Genomic DNA, 20,601 nt, shown 5'->3' with positions numbered 1-20,601 from the left:
CTTCCCACACATAGACACTCTTTTATCTTATAAACATTTAGAATATGCAAGATACAACTTTCCATTTTTCCCATCAATAAAAAAATACATAAATTTAAAATGTTAGTATCATCTATAACCAAGTGCCCACATTCACTCCAACTACAATACATGGTGATGCCTCAAGAGTACCTGCTCTAGAGTTTGTGGTCAGAGAACAATTTTATGACAGCTAAATATATGAGCATTTTCTCTGATGTGCCTCCGACCTTTACAGCGAGACAGGCATCTTGGTGGTAATGAAATCCTTAGTCTCAATTGGCAGGAAAAGCATCTACAAATGACAACTTTTATCACATAGTAAATTGTCCCAAATGCAGCAAAGCTAGTAGCACTTTTTGTCAAGTAGAAATCTCAGAATTGAGCTTAAGCTGCCAGTAAAACCTTTACAATTAAAATAAATAAAGTATAAACAGCAAAGCCTTCCTTGGCACATATTTAGTTTTATGATCTGATTATTTGTCCACATGTCGTATCTCCCCTATATAGACAAAGGAGGCATGGCAGTGATGGGAATACAAATTTAGGTAGTATGCTCAAGAGACTTGCTTTCAAGATGAGAAGGAACAATTTACAGAGCACCTATCTTTTGGGAAATTATTACGCCTCTGAGCTTCACTTTATCCTATTCTGTTATACGTCGCTGTAATCAGAATTGGGGAAGGTATTTTGGTGTCCCACTTAATGATGATTTGCAATCGCTTTACATTAGAATGTCTGGTCTTAACTTTTTATTTAATAGTTGGTGTACATTTACATCAATGGTATTCAGCCGTTTTATATTTGGGGACCAGTAAAAATAGGAGAATTATTTCAAGCACCACTAAGGCAGAAATAACCTTGAGCATTAGCAAATTTGACTAAGATCATTGGGTCTATAATTGTCACACAGCATCCGGGTGGTTAACTCTTTTGCAGAGTCTCAGTTTTCTGGGAACAAGTGTCTCTGAATTAGCAGCAGACATCCCAGTGATAGGTGTGTAGCCCTACTACTTCCGGTTGTAATGGTCAGAGGACAGAGTTATAACAGAGGAAAAGACAAAGAAATATTACAATGAGATAAGTGGTTTTTAAAATCGTACTTGCAGTTATTTTAATCATTTATCCTTTGTTCAAAATTGAACAAAGGGGAAACCTGAACTTAGTTCCTATGATTCAACTGACTGATAATAAAACTGCTTTCACTGCATGATCCAGAGAGGTGTATGCCTTTCTTACCTGCCTTCTAGTTCCTCAAAAGACCCTTTTTCCCATTAAGAGGGTCCTGGTATTGCCATCCATGTAAAATATCTTTAAAAATAGCTATTTACAGAATTGAACTAATGTTTAACTATAAAATACAGCTTGAAAACTATTAAGTACAACATGAATTTATAAGAAAAGTATTACATTCTTTGTTCCTTTTCTCTCATAGTGCTTCATATCTAAGATATGCTTAGATATGTTGGATAAATAAATGAATAGACTATACAAATAATATTTGCCTTTTCCTTATAAAATAGACATTTCACCCACCACACCATCTACCATCATTTGACCTAATTAACTTAATTATCAATTCCTTGACCTCCCTCACTAGGTTAAGTTCTCCATTTTCAATGTTGCCATAGCAACCTGAATTTTTTCTTTCTAGCACTTTACAGAAATGTAATTAATTACTTTGCAAAATTCATCAGTTTGATAATTACCTTTTTCTACTAAATTGTTAGCACCCTAAGTGCAATAATCATGTTCATCTTGTTATGACTAATAAGTTCACAATATATTGCTAAATATTTATTGAATGAATAAATACATATACAATTTGATCCTCTGGAAAGTAGTAGTAAAAAAAAGATATAGCTTGTTGCTTTTATTTTTGTTTGTAGATTTTATTAGTCATTTTTTTAAAAGAGAGGAAGGAAGAGAGAGAAAGAAACATCAATTTGTTGTTCCACTTATTTATGCATTCACTGGCTGATTCTTGTATGTGTTTTAGCTGGATATCACACCCTCAACCTTGGTGTATCAGGAAAGTGCTGTACCAACTGAGCTACGCAGCCAGGGCCTTTGTAGTCTTTTATATTCAGTTAATGCATTTTTACTGAAACAAGATGTTCTACATAAAATCTAAGTAGTAGAAAAGTTAACCTCCTAGCATGGCACATAAATCTTCATGGACACCTTCTGAACTAGCATCTTCAAACTTGACTTTCTATCAGCCTTTCAATTTTTTAGCCTTACTAGACTGTTGTTTATTCTCCAAATATTTTGTACTGTTTTGTACTTCAGTGAACTACTTCAAATTCTTTGTGGAATGAGAAAGAGTGTAAATAAACAAGTGAAGTTATTTAGAGAAATCCTTGGTGCCCTTGTTAGGTGGTTTCCCCTGCTTTCCTTCCCTCCCTCTTTGTCAACCTCAAAAGTCTAGCTCAGATGCCCTGTTCTCTGAGAAAGCTTTGCATGACATTTAGCTCACATTGCCTTGGAAAACCATGCAGAATGAATCATTCACTTCCCCACGTTTCCATGGCACTAAGATGCTTCTACATCTTATCATATCACATTATGTCCCATTGTTCATCTCTCTCTATCTCTCTCTCCATTTATAGATAGATGATAGATAGAAAGATAGATAGATAGATAGATAGATAGATAGATAGATAGATAGATCTCAGAAGCCTATCAAACAGGAATTTTTGTATCCAGCACTACAGTACACGCAGGACCTAACACAGTGAGTGTTTGGTACATACTGAATATTCAGTAAATTATTGGACACCGCCATCCATCCGGAACCCGAACCAGAAACTTATCTTTAAGTTCCCTTTTCCTTATCCCCACCCGCTTCAGCAAATCCAGCCATTTTTCCTACAGAATAGAACTTTAGCCTATCCGTAACTTTATATCCCATCTCCACACTGGTCCAGGCCATCATCATCTCTCAGTGGGAATCCTGCAGTTGTCTCATCATTAGTCTCCTCCCGTCCACTTCTAGCCTTCCAAACTGTTCTCTTTCTGTACAACAGCCAATTCGGTCTCCTTTAGAATAAAGTAAAACTCTTTGCATAACCTGACCCTTTCTATCCTGACCCAAGATTGTTGAGGCTCACTGAAGTCTGGTGGCACTGGCTTTCTGTTGGTTCCTAGAATATGTCAACTTTTTCTCTTTTAATGACTTTTTTCCCTTTATTCACGCTCCCAGAATTTCCCTTCCCCTGGCTATTTGCATCTTTAGATTCTTCTCTCTTACTTACTAACTCAAGGTCACCTCAGAGAGGAATTCCTTAATCAGAATCCTCTGTTTGAGAACATGAACTCCAGGTCAAGACAACCAAAGTTCAAGTCTCAGGTCTCCCACTGATTCAATGGGAAACGTTGAAGGATTTTAAAATCTGTCAGCCTCGCCCTGGCTGGTTGGCTCAGTGGTAGAGCATCTGCCTGGCGTGCAGGAGTCCAGGGTTTGATTCCTGGCCAGGGCACACAGGAGAAGTGCCCATCTGCTTCTCCACCCCTCCCCCTCTCCTTCCTCTCTGTCTCTCTCTTCCCCTCCTGCAGCCAAGGCTCCACTGGAGCAAAGTTGGCCTGGGCGCTGAGGATGGCTCTATAGCCTCTGCCTCAGGCACTAGAATGGCTCTGGCCACAACAGAGCAATGCCCCAGATGGGCAGAGCATCGCCCCCTGGTGGGCATGCTGGGTGGATCCCGGTCGGGAGCATGTGGGAGTCTGACTGACTGCCTCCCCGTTTCCAGCTTCAGAAAAATTAAAAAAAAAAATCTGTCAGCCTCTTGGTTTCTTTATGAATATGTTAGTAGAAATACTGTAAGAAAAATATATTGATTTTCTTAAAATGCTTAGGAATTCACTTACATGGCCTAACACAGAATACAGCTTAATAGACTTTTTTTTTTAAAGCATGCCAAAAAAAAAAAAGCATGCCATATTATCAGTACTCAATGATTATGAACTGTTATTATTTACCATCATTTTCTTTGTGCTTTGTGATATTAATCATAGCCCATAATGATTGGATTTGATTAGCATTTATCACAACCTATGTTATTTTCTCCTACTAAATTGGTCAAACTGAACAGAGCATTTCCTTTTTTGTGTTTCTACAGGACATTTGCAAACTCAGTTCACTGTACTTATATGACATGATAGTACTTCTTTTACTTTTTAGACCAGGACATCTTGCAGCCTTTTACATCACAGAGGCTTTATAAATGTTTGTAAAATAAGCAATTAAACAAATAAACTCTGAACAAACATTCTAACATAGGCCTCTGTTTTAGTGATATATTGCTGAGTAGCAGTATTACCACAAACTGATCACATTCAGATCTATATTTCAATCCCTCTGTTTATGTGGGTCAGGAGATCAGGCACAGTTTATCTTGGTCTTCGGTATCAGGGGTTCACAAAGAGCTGCAATCAAGGAATCAGACAGGTTTGTGGTGACATTTGGGGCTTAAACAGGAAAGATCTACTTCCAAACTTGTACGATTGTTAGCAGAATTCAGTTCCTTGCAGGCTGTTGGATGGACTACCTCAAGATTCTTTCTGGAGTCTGAGTGGTGGGGGCACCATGGATAGAAAGGCAACCTGGGATGCTGAGGTTCCAGGTTCCAAATCCCAGGGTCTCTGGCTTGAGCACAGGCTCACCAGCTTGAGCATGGTGTTGTTGATTGAGCATAGAATCATCAACATGATCCCATGGTCACTAGCTGGAAGCCCAAGGTTCAAGGGGTCACTGGCTCAGCTAGACCCCCCCCCATCAAGGCACATATGAGAAGCAATCAATGAACAACTAAAGTAATGCAACTATGAGTTTCTTCTTCTCATCTCTCTCCCTTTCTGTCTGTCTCACCCTAGCAAAAATAAAACCAAAAAACAAAAACAAAAACAAAACACAAACAAACAAAAAAACAGATAAAAGAAAAAAAAATCTTGCTAGATATCAGCTAAAGGATAACCTCAGTCCCTTGCCATTGAGACCCTCTCTATTTACCAGATCAGAGCATAACAACTTACTTTTTCAAAGTCAGCACAAAACAAAAACAATAAGAAGTCTCCTCAAGATGGACATACAAACTTACGTAATGCAATCATGCTCATATAACAGTATGCGTCCCTTCACCTTTGTCATAATCAGCTGGTTAAAAGTAAGCCATGTCCTGTGCACACTCAAGGGGAAGGATTAGATGGGAATGAGCACTGGGAAGTAGGAATCACAGGACTACCCTACAGACTTCTCACCATGGCCTCCCTCGGAAAGGAACACCATGGGACAGAGGAGACGATTCTGGAGTCTGAATAATCTAACATAATGAATCCAAATCAGGCCAAAACAGAGATATCCAAAATCAAGCAATTTAAGAGTTTTTCAAGTTCATTATATAGTGCTCATATTTGTGCAGATAGTCATTCTTAATTTAGATACAAAGAGTATGCAGTTTTCATTTCTTAATGTGATGGCGAGATTATTATTATGTAATCATCATTTTATCATAAAATTTTTTATAAGTATCTCATATTTATATTTTATATTTATATTTACTATTCATAATTATTTTATTTATTTAATTAATTAATACATTTCTAGTTCTAGGAGTAAAGCTATGAGCATGTACTTTTGTCCCTTAAATAAGTGAGCTTTTTATAGAGAGCATGGACCACGTTCATATCTGAGAAGAATAATTATTTGGCTCCTCTTGGTGGAGTCCAAAGAGGTCAGAAGGAGCCTGGCATTTTTGAGGGTGGATCGCCCAAACACAAGAAACTCACACTCTTTGCAAATACGCAGGTACATGCTCGCCTCAATCAGACCTTTGAAGCAAAGCTTACGTACCTCAGTGCAAACTGCTGTGTGACCAGTTGCAACTGCCAGTTATTTTATAATAAAGTACAGGACTTTTAAATAATTCAGGAGAGAATCTGATGGCTACATAAAGCAAACTTTTGCAAAGATGAAACATTTGCTTAGAAGAGAGAATTTTAGAATCAGGATTTCTAAAATGATGTTTGTTCCCAGGAACCCCTCAGCAAAGCAAGCACCAAGTTTAATATCCCTCTAGGTATTACCAAAAATAGAAATAAACATCAAATAATCCAAAAATAACTACTGCACTTCAGAGTATATGCTGAGAATGAATAACACCAGATAAACTATGTGTGCATATATTTATGTATGTGTTAATGGGAATTTAAAAATCTTAATTCTATCTAGATATATCACTTTAAAAGTAATACACTTGTTCACAATGTGCAAGCCAATTTGAACATTTAAAGATTTCTTCCCTTGATTCCCTAGATATGTGAGTGATGTTTACATTATAAAGAATGGTTGAAACATAAAAATGCATAGTTGAAAATGCACTGTGCTGGGCTTAGGAAGAAGAGTCCGAGATCTGACTTTCAACTCTTCCACAAACTTGTCATCTGATTTGTCAAGCTCCTCTGATAAGTAGAGAGTAAGGATTGAACTTGAAAAATCCCAAAGGCCATTTTCCGCACTAAAAAGCCACGGATACATTTTCTACCAAGTTATCTTTGAAACACTCCAACCTCATCTTTTGAAAGATATACTTATTTATGAGACTTCCAAAGGTGTCCCCCCACACACATTTAAAACCTCCTCAGTTGATGAATCCCATGACTCACACTTGCCAGTAACAACATGGTAATAAGAAATCTTTTTACTTATTTACTTCTACTTCTTGCCTCCAGTCAAGTTTTATTCCCTGATGCTGGCTAATCCTTTCAAACAAAGTGTCCTGAAAGGAGTTTTCCTTATAATCAGCGCAGAAACACTTTTGGCTTCAAATTTTTTGGAGCATAGCTGACTCGATTACTCTGTTTTGTTTCTCTCCCCACCCCACCCCAGGGCCATTCCAGGACAATTCCGCAGAGAATTGCCAGCAATGCTCATGTGAGTGGGTGCCTTCTGGCATCTTCATTGTAGGACATAAAAATGTGCATGTCTTTTTAGAAATAAAGCAATTTTAGGAATAAAGGTGCTCAAAAGGCTTATTATTAATGTACTGAAAATCATTCTGTTTCATTCCCTAAAAAAGAGAAAAAGTCTTTGTGTGTGTGTGTGTATGTACTTGTCATACGCTTCACAACCAAAGCCAAATAGTAGGAGTTGACATGAAGCCAAAGAAAATTAGTCCTGCTAATTGAATGGCCTTTGACATACAGAAGAAGAGCAATACTTGGTGCTGAATTGATAAATGAGAAATTATATGCACCACCTGTGAAGAGACATGACCTAATTGTTTTTTCCTATTCTAAGACTACATAGATTGTATATTCCTAAACAAAAGAAACCACTAATTGATGCACGCTAAGATTGCTTTTGCTCCAAATAAATTACATGACTCACAACTGAGACTTAAAAATACTGAAATACTCATGGTCTACCCTCAAGATAAATATTAAAGATTAAGTAATTTTAAGAAAATATGCCCCATTTAACTGAAGAACATTGAATTCACAAGGTCTAAATAAAATATAGATAGCTCAACACTGGTAAAATACATTTATATTTTATACCTCTTTAGAGCAACCCTTCTCACCCCAATTGTGCCCATGTGTGAGAGCTAAAGAATATGATCAGCGTTATTTATAGTTGCCAAGGTCTTCTGTGACTGTAGCTAACAATATTTACAAAACATTCTTAGGCGTTGATTAGAATGCTTCTGTTTTCATAAACTACTTCTTAATTTTTCCATTGTCAATCTTTAAATAGAGTAGCACAAACTGTCGAAATTATTCACCCAGGTATCTAGGGGGAGAACCTCCTCATAAATATGGAAATGGGCGATTACAATACTGTGTCCAACCGGAGATCTTCCCGGTCCAGGATTGTTCCTGTCATTGATGCTGACGCAGAAGTTGCAAACTGGCAGCCCGTGGGCTGAAAAAATCCCAGATACTTTTAGTGAGGCTTTGAACATTTTAAATATGGCAGATTTCATATAAAAATATATAGAGTTTTAGCTTTTTTTAAAAAAAAAAAAAAGCCAAATATCTGGCAACATTGACCCAAATTCTCCCAGGGTAATAATAGGCAGGACCTAGATAGCAGCTTCTGCTGGTTGGTGTACACGGTGGCTTCTGGGACAGGACAGATCCTCGTCATTATCCTACACCTCAGCTTCTCTGCTCATTAAATGGCCTGTCCCTCCCACAGACAATTGACTTTGCTACTTTGGGGTTAGAAAATGAGAGTAATGGTTGTCATAATGTCTGACTCATATCCTAACAACATTCCCTTATTTCTTCTCATTGTATGGGGCTCTAGACCTTTTAGTGGCTTGTCTTTATTTTTAATGTTTTTCCTCTAAAAGAAGTATTCTCTAGGTCTTCATCCACTACCGTTTTCCTCTCCTCACTTTCCCTGGAGAAATATAATCACCCATATGGCCTCAATTATTTGTGGTTATAGACAGATATGTAGATAGATATAAATATAGAGATAGAGATATAAATATAGAGATATAGATATAAATATAGAGATATAGATATAAATATAGAGATATAGATATATATGTATATCACAGACTTCCCTTTTCTTTTTAGATTGCCAGGAAAATATAACCAACTATACAGATGACAGTTCCATTGGATTATCCTATAGGTACAACCAACTAAATAGGTCTAAAAACTTATTTGTTATTCTTTTTAAAAAATCTGCTTTTCCCCTCTGTATTCCCCACTTTAGTTACTATGTTATTTTCTACCTAAAAAAAAATAAAAAAATATCTCCAGTTCCTCTTTTACTTCATTCACTTTTCATGTAGAATTGAGTCCACAATCATATCTTTATTGTGCCATTTCTAGCATGCCCATTTTATTTTCTTAATCAATATCTTTACTACTTGTTAAATGTATAATTAGTATAGTAGTTTACTTAACTGTTTCCCCTGTATGTAATCTCTCTACCATTTTATCCAACCTTGACATTTCAACAGTTTGATTCTTTTTTTTTTCAAATCACCAATATGATTGTTTTACTCCTTAACTTTAGTTCACTGAATTCAGAATGAAAATCAAATTCTCTAACTTAGCAGAAAACAATCACTCTCAATTGAGTATTAGTCAATCTCATAGCCTATCATGCATTTATCTTGCCATGTAAATTAGTTCCCTGGAATAATTATGTTAGTCTATGCCTTTGGTTGCAATACAGACTCTTCCCTTCTCTGCAGAGACAACTGCTCCCTGCTCTTGAAGTCTCAACTCAAGCAGGATCTTTAAAAAACCCTAGCACCTTGCCCATTTTGAGTTGAGGTGTGCTCATACTCTATATATTTCTCCAGCACAGTGCTTATCATTATTATTGTATACTCTGAGGTTTGGCTTGTTTATAGATGTGTCTTTCCAACCATACTCCAAAAGTCTTAGAAGACAAGAATGGTATCTTATTTATATTTGCATTTAAAATATTTACCACAGTTCTTGGCACATAAAGAGAACTTGATACTGATATATATTTTTGTAGAGTTAATCAGTAGGCAATTTATATTAAATATTAAGTTTAATGGTCTTTGAAGATTGATGAAACTTAATTGAATATGCTATTTAATTAAATCAACGAGCCCAGTCTTTGAAAAGTCTAGTTTATTGAGAGTTCCCTTTGTGAAAATTTTCTGAAAATTCTTTCTTTTGAATTTTAGGAGAGGGGTGATACTTTTTGCTAATGTAATAAGATTTGGCAGTAATATTTATAGACCCCCCTATTCATACCGAAAGTGATTTCATAGCGATAAACTTTATACCCACTCTCAGATCTTGTCTTTATTGACTGAATAGCCCTGAATAGTTTCCATTCACCTGTGCAAGCTGATCTCTGCATGACCTTGATAGGTTTTCAACTTCGGTCTTAGAGTGAGTATAACATCTGCAACCTTGGATTATGAACATTATATGATGGATGATTTTTCTTTAACCAAAAGATATAGTTGTAAACTTATCTAAGCTGCAGTAAAATTTCCTTTTGTTCTTATTGCTTTGTAAAATAAAAACCTAAAACAGGAAAATAGGAATAAGTGGTAAGCTGAGCACATTTTTCAAACAAAGTGCTTTGAAAAATATAAATTCAGCCATAAACTTGAAGGAATATTTATTCTACTCCTTAAAGTTGTTATCATGGTTTTTCTTTAACCCTGTAATATTAATAGTTGAACATGGGTTGTCTTGGATCTCTTGCTATATTTAGATGACCGCTGTAGCCTAAGTAGGCATCTTTCTGGCAATAACATTGATAATGAACAAACGTCGGATCTCACAGTAGCCTTGGTGAGCAAGTATGTGGGTTGAGGGCATAAAAGATGAAAGAGTGTCAAGAGTTTTCTCCAAAGTTTCTCTCTGTTCTTTAAATTGACGCTATTTAGCTTTTCAAGGTTACATGAAGTATAAGTATCTCTGCATTCAAACCTGGCATGGTAGGCTGAAGAAGTTCCCCTCACCAAAAGCATCCCTATCTTAATCCTCAGACACGATGACGATGTACCTTACTTGGCAAAAGGAACTTGGCAGAGGTCAGAAAGAAAGATTATCTTTGATTATCTAGGTAGACCCAGTATAAGTACAAGGATCTTTACAGAAGTAGACAGAGAAGTCAGAGTGAAGGCAATGTGACAATGAAACCAGAGATATGAGTGACATGCAATAAAAATGCAGGAAGGGGACATAAACTCAGGAATACCAGTGATCCCTAAGAGCTGGATTAGGCTAGCAGGCCGATTCCCTAGAGGCTCCGGGAGGGTCCAGCCTGCTGACCCTTGGTCTTTATCCCAGGGAAACAGATTTCAGACTTCTGGCCCCTAGGATTTGAAGAGAAATAAGCTTGAATTGTGTTAAACCACTCACTATGTTTGTGGTAATAGTTGCAATAGCAGTAAAAAAAATTAATATATCCTGGTTTTCTTTAAAAAGTATATGGAAATAAAACTTGTCTAAATTGAAATTTGGTATAAAAATAAATAAAGTACTTAGAATGATACTATGATCTTTTTTTAATTAAAATGTGACTGTTAACTAAAGTGGCATTGAGTGGATAATAACATAGGTGGTACATGAGAACACAGGGAGAAATTCAAAGTGATAGCATGTAGAATATATATATTAAAGTAAAAATTACTGTGCTCTGTGCCTGGCTCTGCACTGCTTACTAGATTAAGGACATATTGTGAAAGGCATTTGCCTTCTGTAAACTGTAATTTCTTCACTTATAAAATTAAAACAATAACTGCCCTCTAGTAATGTTGCAAAAATTAAGTTATAATAATAAAAACTTAAACATGATTGGTAAATTTTATATGCCCAGGAGTGTTCTAAGCACTTTCTATTTATGTACTTAAAACTCTATCAAATAGCTACTATTATTCCTATTATACAGAAAAATAAACCGAGGTGTTTAGTAACTTGCCCAAGGTCACACAACTAGTAAGTGGCACAGAGAAGATTCTAAATCAGAGTCTGATACCATATTCCATGCTATTGACCAGTGAATTAAACCTACCCATGTACCTATTGACAGAGCATAACTAGTTACATTATTAAAGTTGTTTGTGTCTGAACTTGAGTTCTTTATTTAGTATAATTTTCTCAAGGTCCATCCATGTTGTCATAAATGGCAACATATAGTATCATTTCTTATGGCTGAGTAGTATTCCATTGTATCAGAAAAAGCTAAGAACTATCTGAGTTCACATAGAGGGGGGAGATAAAACTGAGATTCATGGATATACATAAAAGTAAAGTGGTTATCGGGGGAGGGGAAGGGGAGTAAAGAGGGACAATATATAGTAATGCATTATAATTTGACTTTGGGTGATGGACACACAATCCAATCAATAGTTCCAATGCTATAGAGATGTCCATCTGAAACCTATGTGCTCTTGTTGAGGAATGTCACCCCATTAAATTTAATTTCTAAGTTTAAAAAAAAAAACCTTTTTAGCCTTTTTACCTGGACTCATTTTAAGAAAAATAGTTCCAGAATGACACAGGTCTTTGAGTAATCCTTGTTAAATTAGTCTCCAAGGTCCTTGCATGCTCAATGAGTCTATAAAATACTCACAATGGGCCCTGGCCGGTTGGCTCAGCGGTAGAGCGTTGGCCTGGCGTGCGGGGGGACCCGGGTTCGATTCCCGGCCAGGGCACACAGGAGAAGCGCCCATTTGCTTCTCTACCCCCATCCCCTCCCTCCTCTCTGTCTCTCTCTTCCTCTCCCGCAGCCAAGGCTCCATTGGAGCAAAGATGGCCCGGGCGCTGGGCATGGCTCCTTGGCCTCTGCCCCAGGCACTGGAGTGGCTCTGGTCGCGGCAGAGTGATGCCCCGGAGGGGCAGAGCGTCGCCCCTGGTGGGCGTGCCGGGTGGATCCCGGTCGGGCGCATGCGGGAGTCTGTCTGACTGTCTCCACCCGTTTCCAGCTTCAGAAAAGTACAAAAAAAAAAAAAAAATACTCACAATGGCCCCTGAAAGAATTGGGTGGTCAAAAGTTCTTGCTCTAAGAATATGAAATGAAACTTCTGTGTGTCTATGTTTTGTTTAACTGACCACTTTTTTCTCTTCTAGCTTCCTAAATCTGTAATTAAACTACCCAGAGAAATAGTTCTTTAAAAAGAACTTTATTAGAAATAGCATTGTTTCAAAGGATAAAAATAATTACCATTGGGGATACACTTGGTCATGAATTCATTCCAACTTGTCATTTCTGGAACTTTATTTATTATAACACAAGTTAAAGGTTTCACTTCTGTATAAGAGGTAGAAGGAAAAATACAACTACCCCTAAAAGGTTTTAATGAGATTTTTAGCATTCTATTTTTATCTTCAAAGGAACTGAGAGAATATTTCTAAAGGAAGCCATCAAATGTTTCTCCTTCTACCCAAAGAATTTGCATTTTCCGAGTGGCACTTTATTTAGCCCTCAGTGTTCGTATTAATTTTCAGTGCTGTGAGCAAGCATGTCAGTGTACATTAACACCTGATCTATAAAGGGAACGCTGAGGCCTTGCTCAAAGGATTAGTCACAGCACCTTGGGGATGCTATTGTGCTTCTGCTGCTGGCTTCTGTGTGGAAGGATGTACATGCTTTGATTCTTAATGAAACACACATATAATCAAATTTCTCACCAAGAACCCTGAAACTGCAACAACTTTTCCCAAGCTCAGAAAAAATTTTCCAATAGTCTTCTGTTTCTGTTTTTTATTTTGTTTTATTTTCAACCGCCAGTGGCCTGTGTTACCCCTTCCCAAAGCAACTTCTGGAAAGAATGATAATGTAAAGGAGAAGACCCTTTCTTAAAGGTGTGTTTTTTTTTTGTTTTTTTTGTTTTTTATGGTTAGCACCTTCATCAAGACCTTCAAACTTCACATTCTCTAAGGTTTCAGTTTCGTATATGAGACCTTAAAACTTCAGTTTGGCTTATGTGTCTCTCTAACCTCCCAGGATGTCAGTTACTGAGAGTAAATACTATACTATACTTATCTTTGTATCCTAAGCATTAAGTACAGAGGGTAGTAGCACCATAAAGTCACCTTACAAACACTGTAGAAGTGAAAAGAAGAAAGAAGCCAGTAATCAAACAACTGTTTCTTAATTTGGTACCTGCTATGTATTAGACATTGCTTTACAGTTTTCCAGCCTAAATAAAGGTTCAGATCCCTCTACTCTAAAATGTGTCTATAGCTTTTCTCAACACCGACACCTTCTGGCTTTACTCAGTTTCTTTTTTTTTTTTTTCTTTTCACTAACATATTCCTGAAAAGAGTAGTCAGTATTCTTTGTTTTCCTTTTTTTAAAAAAAAAAATGCATTCACCACTTAGCTTCTGCTAATTGTTTCCGCCTTTTAATTTTCTACTAAAACTTTCCATCCAAGTTTAAAAATGACCTCCTAACCAGGAGGTTGATGTGCACTCCTGAATAATCACTTTATAGTGTTTTACACTGTTATACACACACATTTCTCTAGCAACTATTTCTTCTTGGCTCTTGACAAGCTTGGGTATGGCTGTGTCATTGACTACAATGAACATTACAGATCATTTGTATATCTCTGAATTGTTAGTCCATAAATTTCTTTAACAAATAGTCAACACAGACTTATCCAGGTACTATGCTAGGTGGTAAAGGAAACAGAGATGAGTAAATCAGGGTCTCCTCACCACAATGGGCAATCACATTGGCATATGCAACATATTGATAAAGTGGTCCCGGGTATTAGAGACTGCTACTTGATGTGTTGGTGTCAGTTTTGGGTTTAGTAAATGACCATGTGTAATAGTACTGATAAGGGACTCGTATTTTCTCATATGACATTGATTCTTCCCAGATAAGTTTAAACTTACTATTTCTGTTATATTTGTTTTATTGAAACATCAAATTCTCATATCAATGAAAATAGATGGGTTGGTAACAGATTTGAATGGGAAGGGGGAAAGCACTTGTTAATTACAAAGATTATTCTATCTATCTGTCTGTCTATCATCTGTCTAGCTAGCTACCTTCTATCTATCCTTCTTGGGGTCAGTGTCTCCCTTCACAAAGTCTCTGAACATAATAAATCTCAAAAGTTTCTACTACTATTTTTTTTTCATTTTCTTCATCTCTGTATCAAATAGATTTGCAGTCTTACCTGGGTTATTAGATTCTGCAGATGAGTTCCCTTAAAAAAGAAGTTTCAAGAGAGAGGAACTTAAATAGACCATAAACTTTGTATATATATCCTCAACCTATTAACATAGTGCTTCCAATTCTCGATGGAAGATGGCCAGATTAATGTATTGTCTTCTTTGTGTAGTTGTCTGTGTGTGAATTTCCTTATCTTTCTTTAAGTACTAGATATTTTGAATCAAAATAAAAATGACTGTTAACTAGTAATTAACATTAGCAGGCGAAACTCTGTTTTTGATGATGGCAATGACAATGATGATCACCTCTAAAAAAAGCCTTACATATTTAGATTATACAACATCTCATCTGTTCACCTCTTTCATAAAAAATTGCCCAATTATTTCAGTTCTATGTGTTATTTCTCTCCTGTGACTTTGTAGCACAGATTGTTTATAACTCATCATTGACAACCATAGTTAGAAGCAACTTTCTCTAATTTACTTCAAACCAATATGTTCAAAACAATTATTTACTGTCAGTTTTAAGCAAAAGTGTTTGCTAGGTATTGTAAGGAATGTGGATTGATCAATTAAGAAGCAAAATGACATATTTAGAAAAGTTAGCATAGATGTATTATGAAATATGCTATAAAATAGACAAAAGAAGCACTCAACTTTACAGGAAAAAAGAAAACTGAAGAATTAAATTGTATATCTACGAAATACAGTCATTCTACATACAAGATTTCATTTCCTGAGAGGTTTATTCTAAGCAGTTGTAAGTAATTAGTTCATCTGAAATTTGGATGGTGAAAATGCATAATATTTACAAATACTCAAATGATGTCCCTTTCTAAGGGGTTCTGTTTCATTAATAGCTAAGTTGGCACCAAATATAGTTGACCTTGTGAGCAGTCAATTCACAGACTGGCAAGGGACTTCTAAGATGATTGGGAATATAGTGCCACTGAAGTCATAGCTACTAAATGAACAAATTGAAACTCACTCTGATAAGTGGTTGATAGAAATACTAAGACAAATAAAAAAGGAAAAGAGTAGGTGATGGGTCACTTGGTCAAGGTCTTTGCATGAGTTCTGCAGAAGAGAAGGTGATGAGATAGCTTAGACCTCAGAAATGCTCTGTATCTGACCTGACTTTCTGGTTCCCAAACCACTTTTTAGTCTCCTTGGTTGCATGGTTATTTCTAGGTTCCTCTAGGCGTGATCATCCAGACGGTATTTTTGTGTTTATTTGCACATACACACAATAAAAAATCCTATAGCATTTTAGGTTTAACAAGTGATTTAGCTCCTTAAATTAAAGGAATTCAATACACACAAACAGACATACACAAATACACACACACATTCACACATCAATTTATACAGACCCATTCCCACACTGTATCTGATTTCTTAATCCAAAAACAAGTAAAAAGGTGTCAAATAGCACATCCAGAAGACAGAAAAACCTTTTTAAAAAGACATAACCTCTAAAATGTTTCTATTAGAAGATACTAAATGTAGAGAACATATCTCTCCCTGTGATATAACTGTTGACATTTACAACCACAATTTTGAATCACCAAGGAAAATGTAACTTGTGGTTATTTATACGGTTACAACATAATAGAGAGGTATGTATATAACACTTCAGCTAGAACATTATCACCTGGTAGAAAATGAAGAATACTTTAGTATTTAAATTATTTTTAAAAATTGCTATGTTTTTAGGAGATTATCCCTGAAATTTTCCAGGAAAAAATTAATGTTTTCATTTGGAGATTATCTTTCTGAATTTTTATTCATCTCCTGTATAGCTATTCAGTGGACACTTTTATACCTTGGCTCTCTGAAATGGATTTTGAGCTCCCTGGGCAGGAATTAATATATATTTGCATTGTCCTTCTTGAAGAGAAAATATAGAAACATTTATTTTTTAAATAATCTCTTACAGAGATATAAAACCATAAAATACTTAATTTAAAGTATACAGCTCTGAAATGAAATCTAGCTCAAATATAATAGAAAGTACTTTTTAATCATTAGATTATGCCTTTTCATTGTCAGTGACATGCAGATGAGATTGGGAAATCGAATATCATTAAGTCAATGATTTAGATAAAGGATCATTTACATTGGTAGTGCAAAGCACATTTCATTCACAAAGAGGATAAATAACTAGATTTTTTCCTTCTCCATAAATTACTAGAATTCAAGTAGCATAGTAATTACAAGTGGACTGATTGCTTTCTATGTCTGTAGACTTGATTTTCAGAGCTGCTTATAGCATTTAATTTAGCACTTAGGCATGCTCTCCAATTTTGGTTTCAATGATGTTTCCCGTGCTATGAAAAATCCAACTTTAAATCAATTGTTCAGTAAACTATTTGGTCTGAGTTATCAACTAAGTGGTTTGTTGATGTGTTGTTTAGGCTAGGCTTTTGAGGGTCTAAGTATTTGAAGTATCACAATTAATGAGACAAATTCAACTTTCTTAGTACAGAAAGGGATGAATGGAATTATAATAGCAAAAGGGACAGGAATTGGGTTATCTATCCATAGGTAATCTTTCAAAGGCAATCAGAACATCTCTAAATTTTGAATCAAAATCAAATGGCTTGGGTTTGCAAGGTGAATTAGGTGCTTAAGAGATATCTGTGAACTTCGGTCACAGTTTTCCCCTGTATATTTTACCAAAACTTTACTTTGTATGCCCCAAATTGCAAGAATTTTTGGATTTGGGGAGCTCTGGGGTGAGTAAGATGGCATTGTGAAACATATCTTCAAAAGTCACCTAAAGTGAGGTTCACCCACACAAGGATGTAATCAGTGCTTGATGCTCTTGTTCCTCATAGTATTTCTTAGCATCTCTGAAAAATAAAGAGAGCTATGGGAAGGTCTTTTAATTTCCACTTTAGTTTCCATGGGGCTTCCTTCATTATAGTGCTACTTACATATACGCTACACTACATATTATGATAGAAAAATACATTAATACAGAAACTATTGTTTTACTATCATAGAACATCATACCAGGAACATTTCTCATTATTTCCTTTCTCTCTCTTCAAATATAGTACACATAATTAACCCCTTTTGCAGAAACACTATTTTCCTCCTTGAAGTCTGAGATAGTAATTATAATAGTTCTGTGATCTGTTGATATCAGTTAAAATCATGATTAAAAAAATAAATCTTCAGATGAAGACTTAAACTTGAATTTTTAAAAAATCATTACAAGGGAAAATGTTCTCTTATCTTCACTGAAAAAAAATGGAAGTCTTACATTTTTTTTTGTCTTTTAATGTTCAATAAAAAAAAAGAGTAGTCTGAGAGAAAAATGTTTTAACAATAAAATTCATGTCAGTAAGACAATAGATTGAATTAAACAGCATTAACACTATTAAAAGATAATGATTAAATGTTAATTTTGACTATGCTGTGTCGTCCATAAGAAATCATTCAAAACAAAATTAGAAAAACAAGTAGAATTGCAATTTTTATCTTTATAAAAATAAAAAAATTGTAATTTCATATTCATATGTATTTCATCTATATATATATATTTATTTATTTTAATTTAAAAGTTGCAAATGCAATGAAAATCAAACAAGTTTCTGGGGAAGAAAAAGGGCATCAGAACACAATTCTCCAAATTAGATGACAGAGTATAAAAGGACAGAACTAATGACTCCTCATTTTATACAACAGGAAGGAAATTTACCAGTGTGCACTAGAATCCCCACAAGACTGGATTTGGAACTAACCTATAGTATAAGGACACGGCCTGAAAGAAAGCTCAGGCCGTGTCCTTATACTATCTGCCCAAAATGGTCTCAAAAAAGTGGAAGATAAATACTCCATGAACATAGCTAACAATATCTTTGGACATGGGTGAAATAAACACTTAAAAAATTCACACATAGCCCATGTTCTGTAATGGAGAAATGATTTTTGAAACCATATCATCAAGAGATGATTATGTCCTTTTATAGGTGAACCTTAACTTATACCACTTTTGTATCTATATGTTTATAATGCCCTCTGACAGGCCCCAGAGAACCCACAATCTAAAAGCTTTGCAATTTTTGAAATACAAGGTAAAGTTGGGGTGAAATATTTATTATATCTGATACCACACTAATGCATAGGTTCGTAGGAGAATACTATGAATAATTATATGTCAATAAATTGGGTAACCTGGAAAAAATACATAAATTCCTAAAAACATACCACCTGCCAAAATTAAATCATAAATAAACAGAAAATTTGAACAGAATAATATTGAGTAAAGAGGTTAAATTACATTTTAAAAACCTCACAACAAAGAAAACTTCAGGACAAGATGGCTTCATAAGGGAATTTTACTGAACATTTCAAGGGAAATCAATGCCAACTGTTCTCAAAAATCTCCCAAAAAATTTAAGAGGAGGGGATATTCCCACACTCATTTCACATGTCCAGCATCACCCTGATAACAAAGCCAGATAAAGACACTATGAGAACATTAAACTATAGTCCAAATACCTCTGATGAACAGAGATTTCAAAATTCACTATGAAAAACAATACTGTGTTGTATACTTGAAAATTACTAGGAGAGTAGAACTTGAATGTCCTCACCATAACAATAACAAAACCATAGCAATCACACAAAGTGAATAAAGTGATAATTAAACTTCTTGTGGTATTTATTTTGCAATATATACATGTATCAAAACATCACATCGTCCACCTTAAACTTAACAATGTTATTATATACATCAATGATATCTCACTAAAGCTGGGGAAGGGAGTATTTATACATCACAATCAATGACATGGGATTTACTCTAGGAAAGCAAAAATGGTCCAGTAATTGAAAATCTGCTTATACAATTCAGCATACTGATACATTTAAAAAGAATATCATAAAACATCATCATAGATGTTAAAAGCACATTTGATAATGGTTAAATATAGCCTTCTTTTACTATTTAAAAAAATAAATAAGATACTTTTAATCTTACTCCCAGAATAAGAATCATAGTTACTGGTAAAGCTTTAGCAGTATTATTCTTAAAATTTAAGGAGAAGAAAATTTGCCTGCTATTAGTTAATATTATTTTACACATAATACAGAACAAAATACAATGGGTTTTCTAAATGGATTATTAGAAGTGGGGAGATGCTGTGAGTAGGAAAGGCAAAACTGGGAGGAAAGAGCCAAGCAAAGAGGAATGTTTTTATATTTACATAGAAGATGGGTATGATTATATTTATGCATTTATATATATATCAGCCTATATATGCATATGCATATACATATTCAAATTAGGCAATTCTCAAACAATAATAATAATAACCACAAACATTGCTATTGTGTTTTCAACAATGTTATTTGAACTAAATTAGTGAAGGGCTAATCTTTTTACTCTCAATTTATCATACTCTAGTTCATGGGTTGTTTTACACAAAAGAAGACTCAAAAAAAAATGCAAAAACATCGTCTCTTCCTGGACAGAAAAACTTAAGTTCAAAATGATGCTGATTCTCTTTTAGTAAATCAATAAACATAAAACACCAAAAGATACCAATAGTTCTTAGAGCTCTGTAGATTCTAAAGTTCATATAAAAAATAAGCCAACCAATTTTGTCAAAAATAAATATAAGAAGGATTATGTCTACTAGCTATGGACATAGTTTAGAGCTGCAATAATTAAAATTGCACAATAATGCAATATGAATAGACACAAAAATCAATGGAACATAATAGAAAGTCCAAATAGAGACTCACACAAATTTAGGAATTAAGTGTATGATAAAGATGGCATTTCACATAAAGGGATAAAGATTGGGCTATTCAGAAAAAGATGCTGCAACATATAGATAGTCTTATTGAAAAAAAAATTAACTTGGATTTGTAGAACAATTGTAGAAAATATATTTACATTTTTATGCAAAAGATAAACC

This window comes from Saccopteryx bilineata, chromosome 1, assembly GCF_036850765.1.
Source record: "Saccopteryx bilineata isolate mSacBil1 chromosome 1, mSacBil1_pri_phased_curated, whole genome shotgun sequence".
Taxonomy (NCBI): domain Eukaryota; kingdom Metazoa; phylum Chordata; class Mammalia; order Chiroptera; family Emballonuridae; genus Saccopteryx; species Saccopteryx bilineata.
This window is presented reverse-complemented; position numbering follows the sequence as displayed.